We start from the raw sequence: 18,033 nt of genomic DNA, 5'->3' as shown, positions 1-18,033 counted from the left end.
CGCCACATTCGTCAGTAATGTGAGACGTGGAGGCGGTCCGCCCATGGCCAGCAATGGACGAGCAGGTTGCCTCGCCTGCCCTGGAACCCTCCAAGATATTTGTCCCAGCAGATCCTCCTGCAAGAGAGCAAGAGAGAAGGCGGAGTCCAAATCTTGCAGGCGATGTCAAGCAACAACTTTAATTTCACTTTTAGGACCATCAAGGAATTGAGTAGTGAAAAACCAAGGATCAAATGCATGATTATTAGCTAGCAAATCATGCACAAGTTCTTCAAACTGCTCCATATACTCACTAACAGAACAAGTTTGATGAACAATGTTAAATTGCCTAAGTTGAGCCTGGTAGTGCTCGTGGCCAAATTTGGCACACACGGACGAACGAGCGTCTCCCATGTGAAGGCGGCACTGTGTGCTTTGTGGATTTGAAGCTAGCGCGTTGCGTTGCCAGAAAAATGAAGAGTAGCTATGCGCACTCACATGTCTCTCTGAACCCCATACACATCGAAGTACTTCTCACATTTGGTTTTTCAAAACTGGGGGTTCTTGCGATCGGAGGACAGAAAATCGAGCCGCCAAAGGTTCTAATTGATGTGCGCAGCATACTGAGAATGAGGAGATTGTGGAGACCGAGGTGGAAGATCAACATGATTCGCCAGATCTAAGCTATGAGTGCTAGGGATATGAAGAGGGATCAAAGAGACGCATCCGTGACCGGAGGCGGCGCCAGGGTGGTGACCACCCCGTGTGCCAGAGCCCCCGGAGTTGATGTTCTCGTTGTGGCCACTTGGCCTGTGGTGCCCTGAGTCGTTGATCGGAAGAGACGACACTAGCCAAACCATCGCGTACTATGGTGTTGTTGATGATACTGCCAGCACGGGATGCAACTCGATTCGCCCCACTCGCGGTGCTTTTGTCCACTCTGTCCAGCGGGGCCGCCGCGGCAGGCGTGACAGAGATGCCCTAAGTTATGTCCATCAACACTTGAAGTTGTTATCTTGTTTTTTTACCACCTCGACCAAGCAAGTTTCAAACAGTTTGCTTCGGTGACCACGAACGCCACCATCACACCCTGGTTTCACCGGTAGACCAGAGGTTTTTTTTTTGAACCGGGCGTACCCCTTTCCATTTGCATTAAACGGAAATATATCGGTTCCAGGAAGTTAGAGAGGAGGGAAAGGAGGTAGCGAGTTCAAAGCACTGCCAGAAAACCCACCGTGCTCGCCCGCCATCGCGACGAGCACTATGGGGCGAAAACCTGACAGCACCATACAGTTATACAAATCCCTGACCACCAGCTAAGCACGAGACCAAAAGAGACTCAGAACGCCAAGAGAAACAAACAGCATGCAAGCCGAGGAGAATCGCCTCCAGGCTAATCACCAAGCCAACACTTCTCCATCATCATCTTTTGCACTTCTGGCCTTCTCACACAACGCCATCAGCCTGGACGTACTCGAGCGGATCATCTCAGCACCTTGACGTAGTTCCTCCGCGCCCCCCTGCTTCTGAAGCCCTGCCCAATACAAAAGAAAGGAACATGCCGAAAACACAATCTCAAACGGAGATTTAATCAATTTCTTCTCAAAGGTAGCTCTATTACGGGCCAGCCAGATGGCCCAAGTCACAGCCGCCAGGCCAACAGTGAAGAACTTATCTCTTTTAGGCAAGAACATATTACACCACACATAATATTGCCAAACATTGTTAGGACATGTGTCAGTCCCCAGGACCACACCTATAGATCTCCAGGCCACACGAGCCACATGGCAGGAGAAAAACAAATGCGAACTCGTTTCCAGTTGGCCACAGAAGGAACACACAGGGTTTCCTGGCCATTTTTCCCTCTTCATCACTGATCTGGTGAGAACTGCATCTTGTGCCATTTGCCATAGGAAAACCTGGATTTTAAGCGGAAGCTTAGCTTCCCAGATCCCTCTATGGTTGCAGCCACTAATCGGCTTCTCCAGCCATTTATACATAGATTTAGGGGAGTATTTGGCATTCTTATTAAGCCCCTAATAGACCGAGTCTCTATCAGCAGAAAGGTTTAAGCCTACAATTAACGCACTCATTTGATCCCATTGATCTCTCAGATCGGGGTCAAGGCGGCGTCTAAAGAACGAAGAGGGCACAGCACCACCGAATTTTTCCACTGTGCAATCTTGATCAGTGCAAATTGCAAACAGCCGTGGGAAGGATAATTCAAATGGTGGGAGACCATTCAGGGAGTCTTTCCACACCCTGGCCAAGTTACCAGCCCCCAAGGTAATTCGCCTCCCCACCATGTATAAGTCTTTAACCTTCAGAAGAGCCTTCCAGCAAGGCGAATCAGAATATCTCGAGGACACTGTGGCCACAGATTTGTTATACAAATATCTCGCTTTTACCAGATCTTGCCACATCCCTTTCTGGGTTTCAAGTTTCCACCACCACTTCACCATAAGGCTGATATTCTGTTTCCTGAGGTCTTTGACCCCCAGGCCCCCTTTCTCTTTCGATCTACATACCCTTTTCCATTTAACCAGGTAGTAACGATTCTTCTTATTGCAACCTTGCCAGAAAAACTTTCTTCGGTGCTTATCGAGCTTATCTATAAAGGTCTTACTCATGAGCCACATCGACATGTGGTACAGAGACAATTGCGACAGCACCGAAGTAAGCAGAGTAAGCCTGCCCCCTATAGAGGCAGCATGCCCAATCCAAGTCCCAAAATATTTCAAATAGTTGTCCACAATAAATTCCCACACCGAGTCTTTCAAAGAGGAAAAGCTCACTGGCATCCCCAGGTATTTGATTGGAAAGTGTCCAATCTCACAGTTGAAAAGCTCAGCATACCCCTTATCGATCTCCGCATCTCCCCCAATAGTCAGAACCTCACTCTTCTGAAAATTCACTTTAAGCCCAGACATCAGTTCAAACATGTATAACAGGATCTTAAGATTCATTGCCTTCTCCATGTCATGTTCCAGGCAAATGATCGTGTCATCTGCATACTGCAGAATGGCCACCCCGTTTGGGATGAGATCAGCAGCTAAACCAGTTAGCAGGCCATTTTGTTGAGCCTTGTTGATCATTTTATTTAGGCAATCTGCAGCCAAATTAAACAAGAAGGGGGAATGTGGATCTCCCTGGCGCACCCCTTTCACGCTTTGAAAGTATGGTCCTACAGAACCATTCAGCTTGATGCTGACCGTACCATTGTATAGGATTTGTCTCACCCATCCACACCAAGTTTTATCGAAGCCTCTCAGCTTATGACATTCCAAGAGAAACTCCCAGTTGACTTTATCGTAAGCCTTCTCAAAGTCTAACTTCAGCACCACCCCAATTCTTTTCTTGACATGGGTGTAGTTCAATATCTCATGAAGAGACATGATACCATCCATAATATTCCTACCCTTCACAAAAGCATTTTGCGAAAGGCTAATCAGCTTATCAGCGTACTTTTCAACTCTCCTATCCATAGTCTTAGTAATCAACTTATACGGGCACCTAAGGAGGCAGATAGGTCGGAACTGTTGAATTCGTTCAGCGCCCGAAACTTTAGGAAGAAGAATGATCACTTCGTAGCTGAGACGATGCACATCAAGCGTCCCATCATGGAAGTGCCTAAAAATCCTCATAATATCATCTTTGACAATATCCCAACAATGTTGGTAGAACTCTGCAGGAATATTGTCCGGGCCAGGTGCTCTATTGGTATCCATTGCAAACAGAGCCTCTTTCACCTCCTCCACAGAAAAGTCCTTAGTTAGCTCTTTGTTGTCCTCTTTCGTAAGTTTCTCCGAATCATCCCACGCACCAGGGTCCATGTGAAAGATGTTACCAGGTGCTGGACCGAAGAAATCCTTATAAAACTCTGTGGCGTGTGAGATTAGGTTATCAGTGCCCTCGATTTCCATGTCACCACACTTCAACATGTGAATGGTGTTTTTTCTTTTGCGCCCATTGGCTATCTTGTGGAAGTAATCAGTGTTAAGGTCCCCTTTGAGCAGCCAGCGCTCATGGGACTGTTGAAGCCAGAAAATTTCCTTATTCACTAGAATCTCGTGCAGCTCAAAGTTAATGTCAACCTTCCTATTATACATCTCAGGCAGCAAAGGGCCTTCTTCTTCCAGCTCTTCCAAAGCGGCTAGTTCCAGCCTAAGTTCTTCTTTCCTTTTTTTATCGTGACCATATTTGTGGGATCCCCACCCTTTAAAGAAGGTTTTAAATCTTTTGAGCTTAATATTGAGAATGTCTATAGGGTCTTTTGCTTTAACAGCTTTGGACCAGATTTTCTCAACTAAGGGCAAGAAGTTCTCATTTTTGAGCCAGGCCAGGTCGAACCTGAACTCTCTAGGCTTAGGAGCTTCTCTACCCGAGTCGCCTGAGGAAAGGAGTAAGGGACTGTGATCAGAAAGCTCGCGAACAAGCTTCCTAACCGTCACGAGAGGAAATAAGTCCTCCCAGTCACTAGACATCAGAATTCTGTCTAGCTTTTCTAAAGTGGGATGGAATTGGTTGTTGGTCCAGGTGTATTTGCCACCACTACAAAAAAATTCTCTCAGGCCGAAAGCATTGATAACAGAGTTAAACATATCCATGGACTTATGGTTATGGGCCTTCTTATTCTTTTCTTCCCCATTTCTCAATATATTAAAGTCGCCTCCCACAATATAAGGCTTATCCATGGAGGAGCAGAAGTGAGCGAGTTCAGTCAGGAACTCCTCCCTCTTATCCTCATGAGCTGGCCCATACACCACTAACATACTCCATATACTCTTCTTATTGATATCTTTCAAGTCAAGTTGGATCATATATCTACCAGTGTTGCTATGGACAATGTCTAAATTGCCTTTTCTGGCCCCAGCCAAAATCCCACCAGATTTGCCATTTGAGGGGATCCAGACCCACTCAAATATATTAAAAGGGTCAATCTTCCTCAAGCATTTAGAGGAGATGTTTTTCTTCATAGTCTCCTGCAACCCTATGAAGTCGAGTGTATGGTCACTAATTAGATCAGAGAGGCAGGTGGCCATACCTTTCTTGCCCACCCCTCTACAGTTCCAAATGAGACCTCTCATTTGGAACGGTTTTTTTGTTTCTTGGCCCTGGTAACCCTGCCAGGAGCCGGGGCAGAGTTACCACCATTCTTCCTATCCTCAGTCACCAGGTTCTTTTAACTTCTAGTCACAGGCCTAGAAATCTTAACCGATGATCTGTGGGTTTTCTTTTTACTGCCATGCTTGGATGAAACGAACTCATCCTCAACATACTCATCTTGCTCCAGCCAAGTTAAGCTAAGAGGGGCTTTTTTTCCTAGACCATTAATCACTGACATGTTATTATCGAAATCATTCTCTTTGTTCATAGAATTCTGTTTATTCATTAAGTTTTCTCTAGCCTCCTCAAGCTCGCGTAAAATGTCAACGCATGTAAAATCATTGTCAGGAATGCAAACTCCCATTTTATTAGCTCTACATATCAACTCAGCATCCCCTAAAGCAGCAAAAGAATTAGTTCTGGGGTTTGAAGTATTACCTTCCATGGTTTTCTTCTTCACAGCCATAGCCTTTGTCATCATATCCGCCTGCCCCCCCTGAGCACAGTGAAGACTAAACCTCAGGTTAGCTTCAGGAACCAAAGGGGGAGTTGGGACGATCTCATCTTCGCAGTCAGGTGATGGTAAATGTACCAGATAATCATCTGAGATCTTCATATTAGGATCAGCCTCTCCCACCACCTCAGACACCTGCGAGACACCAGTTACTATTTCTGCGTAAGAAGATTTTTTCACAGTACATGGCATATCATTCACCTGTATATCACGCACCCAAGTTGTGCACTCTGGCACGGGTTCCTGAGCCTCGCAATTCTGCTTGTTCTCAAATGCCAGATCATAGGACACCAGAGCAGAATGCTCATTTGCCAATCTCTCAATGAACAGGGTCGTATCCTCATCACTCTCCGATGAATTAGAAGAGTCGTCCTTTACTGCATTGGTCTTCTCAGAGTCAAGCTTTTTCTCAGAGGGAATCAGGCGACAGGTCGTGCCCCCCCTGAAGGAGGAGTTACCAAGCTCAACAGGAGCCTGGGCTCCTTTCGAGGATTCAACCCCCCCTCCTTCTTGTCTTTTTCTTTTTGGGGTAGTGATGTTGTTATTATCCTAGTTCCTAACAGCCACAGGGCCATCCTCGACAGGAGGATTTCTAACCACAACCTCTTCCACTTCATAACGAAATCTGTAAAAACGTCCCCCCATGCACCCCTCAGCAGAAACAGGAAGTTCATCCACACTGCGGCATCCAATTTTAGCCCGGACAGATGAAGGTCTTTTCAGAGTAGACATATCAATCTCCAAGGTCACACCGACAAGCCCACCCACAAATGCCACATTCTTCTCACATCTCTTGTTTAAAGGGATCTTGCTGATTCTAACCCAGGCAATTTCCATCAGACTCTCACAATCCATGTCATCAGACCATGGAGTGATGCGAACCACAGTCTTGTGTTTCTTCAGGGTAATATATTCAACAAAAAGGGCACGCTCTACCTCCCTAATGTTAGGAAACCTCATGACATACTTGTTGGGGGCCAAGAGATGAGCAGAGCATCTCCAGCCCTGACCGATGTACACCCCCATGTCATCCTGCAGATCTTGCTTGGAGATATTACCCTCTACAATAGTGATCAGAACATTTGTATTCTCTCTCTGAGGCTGCCTCTCCATGCTATAATCAGGAAAATAGCAAAAACCCTGCCCCTTAGATTGGAAACCACACATAGCAGGAATACACTCCCATGGAATCAAATCAGTACAGACAATCGACAGGTGACCCTTTCTCTTGCAACGCTCACACAGAGCCTGTGGGCATCTAGCAGTGTAGTGACCCACAAGGTTGCAGATCTAGCATGCATCAGGCATGGGGTTAGGGTTACCAGCGTTGACGGGAAGATCACGCCTCATAGTGGGGGTAGGAGACTTCCCATGAGGACGGCGTGGAGCTTTATCCCCACCTTCGCCGTCGGTGGCCGTCGTCCAGCGGTCAGGTCGAGGCAGTCCAGATCCGCCCGAGCCCGCCGCGGCTTCCCACTTGTCGAATCCCGTGTCACCAGAGCCCGACGCCTTGGTGGTTGAGGACTGCCCCGCATCCTCCTTGCGCTTCCACACGTTGCTGTCTCGCCCCCGGCTGCCACCGCGGTCGAAGCGCCCCGCCCCACGGCCGTGCCTGCCCGCACCAAAACCATCTCCCCTCATCTCTCCGCCTCCACTTCGCCTCCGAATATCAGGATTCTTTGGTGGGATTTTTGCGGGAGGTGGAGATGCGACAACCTGAGCAAAGGATCTACTGTCGCCGCGAATTTTCTCCTCCCACCACGAAAAAGAAGGAGGAACCCTAGCCCCCCCCCTCTGCGGCGGCTCCCAGAGGTGAAGCAAGCATTCGTCCAGATCTGAGAAAATGGGACGCGGACGGGACGGCGGGGCTTTTGTACCTGAGGCGGGTGCCGAAACCCTAGATCGGGGCGGATCGGGGCGGTCGATGGCCGCGTCGCCCACGTGTCTCAGATCGGCGCCATGGCGGCCCGGGCCACGGCCGAGCACCCCAGGGCCCGCATCCGGTCGTGGTGGAGGTCTTGGCGGGCCACGCACGGTCACGTCCACCTTGTTCCCGTGCACCGCAGCATCGCTCCCCCGATCGACGCGACACTCCGCCCCGTCCCCGCACGCTGGCGCCCCTCCGTGAGACGACCCAATCACCGGCAGGCGATCGTGGATCTTGGCGAAGTGGCATGGAAAGGACACGACCCCTCCAACATCGATCCGCTCCCCCTCGTGAACGTACCGCGCATCGACCAAGCACCCGCGGCAGTCGAGGAGAGCGAGTCGCTGGATGTCGCTGCGGAGGAAGATCTCGCCGTCGCGGAACGTGGCGGTGCGAAGCACCAGATCGGCCGCGTACGCCACCCGCCATCGTATGTCGCACGCCATCGTCCTTCGGGTAGCAATGGTGTATTTCCAGCCCTGCAAATGCCACTATTTCGGGTAGACCAGAGGTTGGTTCGTGAGACTGAACAGTGGCCGAAAGATTGGCCACGACACATGCTCCTCGCCTTCTCGGGCAGTGGACCAGGTACTTGGACGGAGCAATGGTTGCTAGCTTCTTCGTCTTGAGAAGGTATCTCGCGACCGTCCGGCCACGCTGCAACGCCGTGTGTGGGCATTTACTTGCTTTCTTTTTCGCACCTGACTGGTACTAAAAGACTTTGGCAGCAGCCTGCAACCCGGCTGGCCGGCTCGGTTGTCTGTATGCACGTAGGTCTTGTGCAGACCATGGCAACTGTGGTGTGTGCGCACTGTGCAATGCCCCACATCCTAAGGGCATCTCCAGCCGCGCCCCCAACAGGCCCCAAGGCCACTTTTTCGGCGCCGGCGCCGAAAAAACGGCCCAGTCGCGCACCCAGGACGCCGAAAATCGCCGATTCGGACCTTTTTTCCGCCCGGCGGTCACAGGCCGAACCCGGCACGCTGGGGAGCAGTTGGGGGCTCTGGCGCTAGGGAAAAGCACGCCTGGCCCACATCGATAGGGGAAAAGTCAAGGTTTTCTTCCCCCGACTCGCCTCGCAACCCCCCGCGTCCTCGGCCACCACTAGCTATATCCCGGCGACGGCCGCCGCCCTACTCCGGTAGATAGCCATTCCCCGCTGGAAAATAGCAGCGCTTCGCCGCGGCAGCCCCTCCCACAGCAGCTGGGCGTTTCCGGCCGCCGTTTCCGGCCGCGGAGGCGCGGTTTAACGGCGGGTACACGCCCACCGAGCGCAAGGTGTTCGGCGTTTTGCCTGTCTCGGCGATGGACTCGGATGAGGAGGAAGAGCTCGCCGCGCTGCTGGAGGAGGAAGCCGCGGCCGACGTCCAGGAAGAAGAGCATCTCATGGTGCTCGCGGCCCTCGCCCAGCTGCTGGCGAGCAATGAAAAGCCGCGGCGAGGTGGCTCGGCGCCGGGGCGGGTGAAAGCAAAGAACCGGCATCGTCTCCAAGGCTACTGCATGCTCTACTTCGACTACTTCACCGATGCTCCACTTCATGGCGAGAGAACATTTCGGCGCCGTTATCGGATGAGCCGAAAGCTCTTCCTCAGGATTGTGAATTCCATCCGGGAGTTCGACAACTACTTCAAGTGCAAGATGGATTGCACTGGCGCTCTTGGATTCACCTCCATCCGGAAGTGCACGACAGCGATGAGGATGCTTTCATATGGAGCTCCCAGTGATTCACTCGACGACTATGGGCGCATGGCCGAGTCCACCAGCATAGAGTGTTTCTACAAGTTCTGTCGGGTAGTGGTGGCAGTGTTTGGGCCACAATACTTGAGAACACCCAATGCGGAAGACACTGCTCGGATCCTAGCCCAGAATGCAGCAAGAGGATTTCCTGGGATGCTTGGAAGCATCGACTGCATGCATTAGAAATGGAAGAACTGCCCATTTGGTTGGCAGGGGATGTACAAAGGCGCCAAAGGCGGTTGCAGTGTGGTGCTTGAGGCGGTAGCCACACAGGACCTCTGGATTTGGCACTCCTTCTTTGGTATGCCAGGAACTCACAATGACATCAACGTGCTGCAGTGCTCTCCTGTTTTTGCCAAGCTCGTTGAGGGCCATTCTCCTCCGGTGAACTTCGAGATCAATGGGCACCAATACAACAAGGGGTACTATCTAGCTGACGGCATCTATCCGAGATGGTCGACATTTGTGAAGACGATCTCAAACCCTGTGGCAGGAGGCAAGAACGCCTGGTTTGCGAAGCTTCAGGAGGCTTGCAGGAAGGATGTCGAGCGGGCATTTGGTGTGCTTCAATCTCGATTTGCTGTTGTTCGGTACCCCGCTCAGACCTGGTCCAAAGATCAAATGTGGGAGATTATGACTTGCTGTGTCATCTTGCACAACATGATCATCGAGAGCGAGCAAGAAGACCCAGTGTTTGACACTGAACCATACTACAGGCAGGGTCCTCTAGCCGAAGTTGATCATCAGCTACCGGCAACTTGGACTGCCTATCTCAGTATGCGTCAGGAGATCCGAGACCCACAGGTGCATCATCAACTGCAGAAAGATCTGATTGAGCACCTATGGAGGCTCAAGGGGGACGCCGTGTGATGAAATACGAGTTTTTATTTGTTGAACTATATAATTTGTATTGAACTATTTGTTGTTGTACTATTTTGTTGAAGTATTTGATTTTTCTGTGATGAAATATGTGATAAGAAATAATTGTGTTGATAATTGAACGCCGAGACACGGCAAAACCACGCCGAATATGGGCCTATTCTCGCCCATATGGGCCCTTTATTCGCCGAAATTGGGCTGCAAAGTGGGCCAATTTCGGCGCCTGGGGGCGAGCTGGGGGCGACGACTGGGCGCAAAACCGCCCCCAGCGCCGAGTGTATCGCCGGCTCGCCCCCAGGGGGCGATTTTTATGCATCCTGGGGGGGCAATGGCTGGAGATGCCCTAAGCGCTTGAGCGCTGGCAGGACTGCAGAACCAAGCTGCGGAAGCAAGGGATTTGCCGTTGATCCGGTGGTCTGTGAGATTGTGACTAATCGTGCCAGAACGGAAAAAGAAAGGAGGACCAGCCGAGTGTAGTATGGTCAAACGACACAAGATGTCTTGTCCATGAGTCCACACCCGGCCCGACCGCGTAGGATTTCTCGAGAGCATGAGAGCATCTGAAACCGGGACCGTACCAGTCCTAAACACCCGGCCAGATTGTCCGAAGAGTGGCGGGATGAAAAAACACCACCTAACCAAGTATCTCATTGCGAATCAACCTGTGGTTGAGTTGGTTAGGTGGACAGTGGTATCCCCAACCCACCGTACCAATCCCGGTGCTCGCAGTATTCCTGTATTTATTTCAGGATTTCCGGCGATGCGCTTTCAGTGGGAGGAGACGTTCCCGTCAACGACGAGGCGCCTAGGTGACTTCGTAAATCTCAAGATGATATGCCGGCTCAGTCTCTCGGAGGTGCTCATAGGGGTAGGGTGTGCGTGCGTGCGTTCATTTCCGGCCCAAACACCTGAATTGACCGACACTCTCTATATTCGACCAAAATCTGAGCCGGATATGGAGACGTCTGGGCGCGTCCGGACATGCTCGCCACGTAGGCTCTGTCAAGCCTTCCTCCTTCATTTCTCCCGCCTTCGTGGAGCTGCCCACCCCGTTCCTTGCTCACCGTCCTCGTCGGCCTTCGCAGATATCGTCGCTGACGTTCTTGTCCGTCACCATGGCCACGGATCATGCCTTGGCAGACAGTCGGGCTCCTCGGCTTGGCGGTGGATCCCTGCAAGGCGGAGAACCTTGGTCGAAAGGAGTGCCGCTGGAGGCAACGCGAGCGTGAGGCGGTAGAGAAGATGGCAGCGGAGAAGGCCTGCAAGAGAGACGAAGAAGTCGAGGATCATGTTGCAAGATATCATCTTCTTGGATGAGGAAGGGAAGAAGTGATTCCTCCACATGAAGAAGATGATCAATGACCGCAGCTACTGAAGTCATTGATTCATTTGTTTCTCACATATCTATGTATGAAGAGGCAATATCACAGGTGGTGCTTAAACTTGCCACCGATGTTCACTTTAGTGCCTGAAGTTGAAAAATACACCAAACTGGTTTTAAAACTTGGCACGAGCGTGCAAATACGGTGCTAATCCTATTAGTAGACGTTTTTATACTGACGTGGCACCGTAGTTCGCTTAGCATGCACAGACAACCTCGCCCTAGCAAACTGGAACTACTCGCCCATACGTTTTCTCGTGCCTGTTAATGAAAACATATCTTTTTTTTAGAATAATGAAAACATTTCCTATTTTGTTAGATAAAGAAACACGTTAGTGGGTTTTAATGGCCTGCTGCAGTGCAGCCCAGTTTGCGCATGTTAGTTTGATTTAGAAATTTGTAAAAAAAATTGTTAATTATAATCACAGTAATAAAAATACATTTCAAATATTTGTGCTTCAAATTTTTTATAAATACATATAAATTAAATAACTAAAATTTTCATGTAATTAAAAAATAGTCAGCTATTTACATGTGATTTATAGTTAAAGCTTTTAGTAAATAAATTTTCTAAATTGTTTAGTATATGAAAAAATAATTATAAAAAACTTAATTTTTTGAGTAAATTCCAAAAGATTATGCATGCTTGGATTATGCTTAAATGGAAAAAAATGATAAGTAGAAACATTTTTATTAATATTCACATGTGTATAACTTTCTTTTTTTGCGAGAAACATGTGTATAACTTTCATCGTGTCATATATTCATATTTTTTTATAATTAAACTATAGTCTGGAGTGAATATTTTTTATAAACTAAAATTTTAAGTTTTGCATATTTATGAACATTTTACATTATTGAAAATTTGTTAAACAATATGAATCGTAAAAATGTACATGTAACTATTAAAAGGTTTATGTAGTTAAAATAATATTTATGAATTGTAGTATAGAAAATATTTATATAATTCTAAATTTTACAGCCATTTTTATAATCAGAAATACCATTTTATTTATAGGATACATTTAAAACAAATATGTGAATATTTTTATTACTGTGATTATAATTTACAAACTTTTCTACAAAATTCTAAATGAAACTAACATGCGCAAACTGGGCTGCACTGCTGAGCCGATTAAAACCCACGTACGTGTCTCTTTATCTAAAAAAAAGAAAGAAATGTTTTCATTATTCTAAGAAAAAGAATCTGTTTTCATTAACAGGCACGAGAAAACGTATGGCATACTGGCCAGTAGTTCCAGTTTGCTAGGGCGAGGTTGTCTGTGCATGCTAAGCGAACTACGGTGCCATGTCAGCATAAAAACATCTACTAATAGGATTAGCACCGTATTTGCACGCTCGTGCCAAATTTTAAAACCAGTTTGGTGTATTTTTCAACTTCAGACACTAAAGTAAACATCGGTGGTAAGTTTAAGCACCACCTGTGATATTACCTCATGTATGAAGTATTAGATTTTTTTTTAGCATGCACTGAATTTATTCAGGCTAAACTATGTTTGTATCGTTGAATGTATGATGAATTTGTGTTGTATGATCATCATGCATGGATTTGCATAGATTTGGGTATCAAGATTTGAGAAGTCTCGTTGTGGAGAGGGACAACTGGGACCTCTCCGCGGGCGTATAGGTTCGGATTAGCTATTGTAGATGCTTTAAGGGCATTCCAACACCATGCATTAAATTGAACACATCAAACATTGTTGGACATGTCCAGACATCTCCACGCATGCATTAAATATGTGTCCAGTTTGTTTTATCCAAAGTACTAAAACAATAAAAAATAAAATCATCCTTCTTCCATAGTCACAATGAGAAAACATTATAATGCAACAGTAATTTAAATATATAAATATTACAGGCAAAAAAAAGTTTGGAATAAAAATTTCCAAATTTGAATTCAATTTATTCAGACCTATTTGGTAGTTTTCCTGTCAAAGCGCCTATAGATCTTCAACCCGGTCATTCCGAAGTTGCCATGAGTTGCTCGATGGCAAATTTGCTGTTGATCCGGTGGTCTGTGAGAGTGTGACCAATCGTGGCAGAACGGAAAAAGAAAAGGAGGACCAGCCGAGTGTAGTACGGTCAAACGACACAAGATGTCTTGTCCATGAGTCCACACCAGACCCGACCGTGTAGGATTTCTCGAGAGCACAAGAGCATCTGAAACCGGAACCGTACCAGTCCTAAACACCCGGCCAGATTGTCCGATGAGTGGCGGGATGAAAAAACACCACCTAACCAAGCATCTCATTTCCGGCCCAAACACCTGAATTGACTAACACTCTCTATATTCGACCAAAATCTGAGCCGGATATGGAGACGTCTGGGCGCGTCCGGACATGCTCGCCACGTAGGCTCTGTCAAGCCTTCCTTCTTCATTTCTCCCGCCTCCGTGGAGCTGCCCACCCCGTTCCTTGCTCACCGTCCTCGTCCGCCTTCGCAGATATCGTCGCTGACGATCTTGTCCGTCACCATGACCACGGATCATGCCTTGGCGGATAGTCGGGCTCCTCGGCGTGGCGGTGGATCCTTGCAAGGCGGAGAACCTTGCTCGAAAGGAGTGTCGCCGGAGGCAACGCGAGCGTGAGGCGGCAGAGAAGATAGCGGCGGAGAAGGCCTGCAAGAGAGACGAAGAAGTCGAGGACCATGTTGCAAGATATCAACTTCTTGGATGAGGAAGGGAAGAAGTGATTCCTCCGCATGAAGAAGATGATCAATGACCGCGGCTACTGAAGTCATTGATTCATTTGTTTATCACATATCTATGTATGAACTATTAGATTTTTATTTTAGCATGCACTGAATTTATTCAGGCTAAACTATGTTTGTATTGTTGAATGTATGATGAATTTGTGTTGTATGATCATTGTGCATGGATTTGCATAGATTTGGGTATCAAGATTTGAGAAGTGTGGTTGTGGAGAGGGACAACTCGGACCTGTCCACGGACTCATCCGCGGGCGTATAAGGTTCGAATTAGCTATTGTAGATGCTCTAAGGGCATTCCAACACCGTGCATGAAATTGAACACATCATACGTTGTTGGACATGTCCAGGCATGTCCACGCATACATTAAATATTTGTCAAGTTTGTTTTATCCGAAGTACTAAAAAATTAAAAATTAAATCATCCTTCTTCCATAGTCACAATGGAAAAACATTCTAACACAATAGTAATTTAAATATATAAATATTACAGCCAAAAATAAAAATTTGGAATAAAAATTTCCAAATTTGAATTCAATTTATTCACACATATTTTGTAGTTTTCCTGTCAAAGCGCCTACAGATCTTCAACCCGGTCATTCCGAAGTTGCCTTGAGTTGCTCGATGGCAAATCTGTTGATGCATCTACATCTATGTCAATATAAAAAGACCTAGAGCGGCATATCCAATTAATCTCGGCCATTAACCAATCCAATGATATGAATTGCTCTGATGGTAAGCGTTCAACATGTTAACGTGCAATTAATACCATACCAAATATCAATATGTACGCTAATCACACTATTACCATACCACTGATATCGTACCTAATATCAATGTGCAAGTAACATTCTACCAAATATTAACAATCAATTTGCAATTAGTATTCTACCATATATCAACATGCATTGCATGGTTGCATTTACTAGTTTGTATAAATTCCTCAAACATTGTTGTGTTATGCTATGGAAGTTTGATAGGATTACTTATGTGCTCAGATTCCAAATCGTGGCGAACTCCGTCACCCTTTTCCCAGATAATCATGTTAGGCATGATCACACTAGCTATCATCACCTCACACAACGTTTACAATTTTTTTGCAGGTCCTCAAAACAACTTCAAAACGGGCTTGGAGTACCCTAAACATTCTCTGTAGAACCTTTCTAGCTCCTCATTCTCTTTGGGCAAAGTTTAAATAGTGCACTACAACAAATATCGGCAGCCTCAAAATGTGCTAAGTTGGTGCTATTGTACACTTTGATATGTTGTTGATATGTGTATGATGATCTTGCAATGTTTAAATTGTATTCATAGCTCATGTTATGTTTCAATATGTGTGCAACGGTGGAGATGAAGATAGTTTGTGACCTATTCTACATCATCTTCTATTGTAGTTTTTTTCTGATGCCCTATTTTACATCATCAGCTACGAAAGAAAAATGTCTAGTTACCTAAAACCATTTTAGATGCCCTAAATTTTTTTTGAGTGTTGCATCATCAGATGAAGAGTTCTTTTTTTACCTTGCAGGTCGCCGGGTTACTACAAACAACAATGATCCCTCGTGATTTCTCGAGTGTTGATAACATTTCGGTACGAAACTACGTAGACCAACTGGGCTCATTGTTGTGATCTACTCTCGCCACAACGACTCACATCTGCTTCTCCTCCGGCGCCGTCGAGGCGGAAGCGACTCGACGCGATGCCTTCCTCCCCCGCCCCATCCCCCGTCGTCGTCCTCAGCGACGACGAGAGTGGCGACGACGGCGCCGCATCCGGCGCGCCCTCGAGGTCCGCCGCCGAGCGCATCGCCTCCACCCTGACCACCCAGGCCGCGGTCGACGCCCTCTGCAAGAACCACGACGTGCCGAGGGGGTTCGCCGCGCGCCCCGCCGGCGAGCTGCGCGCGTGCAGCGCGCCTCCGCGGGGGTCCGTCTGCGTGTACGCCCACATGCTGGAGTCCGGGGTGCGCTTCCCGCTGCATGCCTTCTTCTGCGACGCGCTCAACCATTTCGGCCTCGCGCCGGGCCAGCTCTCCATAAATGGGTGGCGCGTCCTGGTGGGGTTCGTGGCGCTCTGCCACGAGGCCGGCGTGCGGCCGTCCATGGCTCTGTTCCGGCACTTCTTCAAGCTGTACAACCGGAACGACTGGTACTACTTCCGCTGCAGGGCGTTCGCCGGAGTGCTCTTCACTGGCACGAGCTATTCGCAATCTGAGAGGGAGTGGAAAGGGGCTTTCTTCTTCCTGACGTCGCCGGAGTCATGGCGCTGCCCTGTGCGCTGGGGCGAGCCGCCGTACAAGAGCTCCGCCGCAGGTCCGGCGCTCACGAGCCACCAGAAGCAGTCGGCGGAAAAGCTGCTAGCCGTACACGGCACAGCGCGTGATCTCCGGGCTTACCTCCGGCAGACGGATCTTGCTGCGGCCTTGTCCGCGGACCTCGCCGGCGCACCGCCACCACCTCAGCCTTCTCCCCGTTCTACTGTTGCCAAAGGTAAGCGTTCTATTGGCACATACTCACGGCGAAAGGTGTTTGACTGTTGTTGTTTGTGTGCTAGGGGTGGATCCACCCGTCCGCGACATGACTGACAAAATGCCAGTGGAGAAGACGGCGGCGCCGGCGGCAGGGCGGAGCAGGTGAAAAGCGAGGCGCACGGCGACACGCTTCCGTTGTCCGGAAAGAAGAGGAGACGGGAGGAGGCGACTGCAACAGACGGGCTTGACTGCGCCGCCCCGGTGTCCGACCCGCGTGCCCCGTCGGGCTTTGGCCCGCGGTCACCGCGCTCGGCCGTACCCGACACGCACGACGGCGACAGCGCCGACTGGAAGGCCCCGCAGAAGATTCTAGAGGGCCTCGTCACGCCGTCGCGGGAGCGCCACTTCGCGGCGTCCAAGCCCTCCGACCTCCTGGCGTCGAGCTACGTTGCAGTGCTCCAGGTATATTTCCAAACAAATCGTTCGTCCTTAGGTGCATGTCCGGACCAGCATCACATTGTTTGGTTATGCCGTTCGGCGGCAACAATGGCGCGTGCAGGCCGCGAACTACGCGACCTTCTCCCTGAACTACGCGCTGGAGCTGGACGAAAAGGTTGTGGCGCGCGAGCGCGACAACCTGGCACTGTGGGAGCAAGTGGAGAAGGAGAAGGCGGCGAGGCAGGCCGCGGAGGCCGAGCTGGAGAAGGTGAAGGCAGAGCTGGAGAGCGCCGAGGCCACGGCGGTGCAGCAGTTCCTGGGGTCCGAGGAGTACACGCGGCGGCTGGCCAAGCATGCGCTGCCGGCGTACCTGCGCGGCGCGGAGGAGATGAAGCGCATCGCGCTCCGGCACTACCCGCACCTCGACGCCGCCAAGCTGGAGCTGCCGCTTTGATTAGCTCGGTCTGATTAGCTGGAAGGAACTTGGAGTCGTTTTTGTTGATCTTTTGGCGTACGTGGGGAAACTGCTCTAGTCAATAGCAACATCGTGTGCAGAGATTTAGCCAGGCCATGATTTGTTGCTGGTTTGGTCTTTTCATGGTTTCATGATCTGGCACTTCGGTGGAGAAATCGACTCGACGATGTTGCATGCAGTGAATGGGTTTCATGGTTCAGATAAAAGCTCACCATTCACTATTCATTCGTGTGATTACTGGATCGGCCATGGGGATTTTTATCTTCGGAGAATGATCCAAAATGGGGATTAGTGCCCGAATTTGCCATGATACTGTGAAGATCCAGGTCCAATGTTGTTGCTTGCGGTCTTCTAGCAAAAATGTCGTTTATGTTTGTGTTCTACGAATGGTTCATGAGT

At 48.8% G+C, this 18,033-nt stretch overlaps 1 pseudogene across 1 annotated transcript; it reads left to right on the top strand.

The window, feature by feature from the left end:
- The first annotated feature begins 15,889 nt into the window (after positions 1 to 15,889).
- On the top strand, positions 15,890 to 17,812 carry LOC125518439 (uncharacterized; annotated as a pseudogene). The gene is made up of 3 exons (XR_015612134.1): positions 15,890 to 16,740; positions 16,805 to 17,183; positions 17,281 to 17,812. The product of XR_015612134.1 is annotated as an uncharacterized LOC125518439 (transcript).
- The last annotated feature ends 221 nt before the right edge of the window (positions 17,813 to 18,033 follow it).

The sequence above is a fragment of the Triticum urartu genome, chromosome 7A, assembly GCF_056163025.1.
Source record: "Triticum urartu cultivar PI428250 chromosome 7A, HENAU_Tu73, whole genome shotgun sequence".
NCBI classification, from domain to species: Eukaryota; Viridiplantae; Streptophyta; class Magnoliopsida; order Poales; family Poaceae; genus Triticum; species Triticum urartu.
The sequence above is the reverse complement of the archived record's forward strand: the minus strand, read 5'-3'. Positions and strand labels throughout refer to the sequence as shown.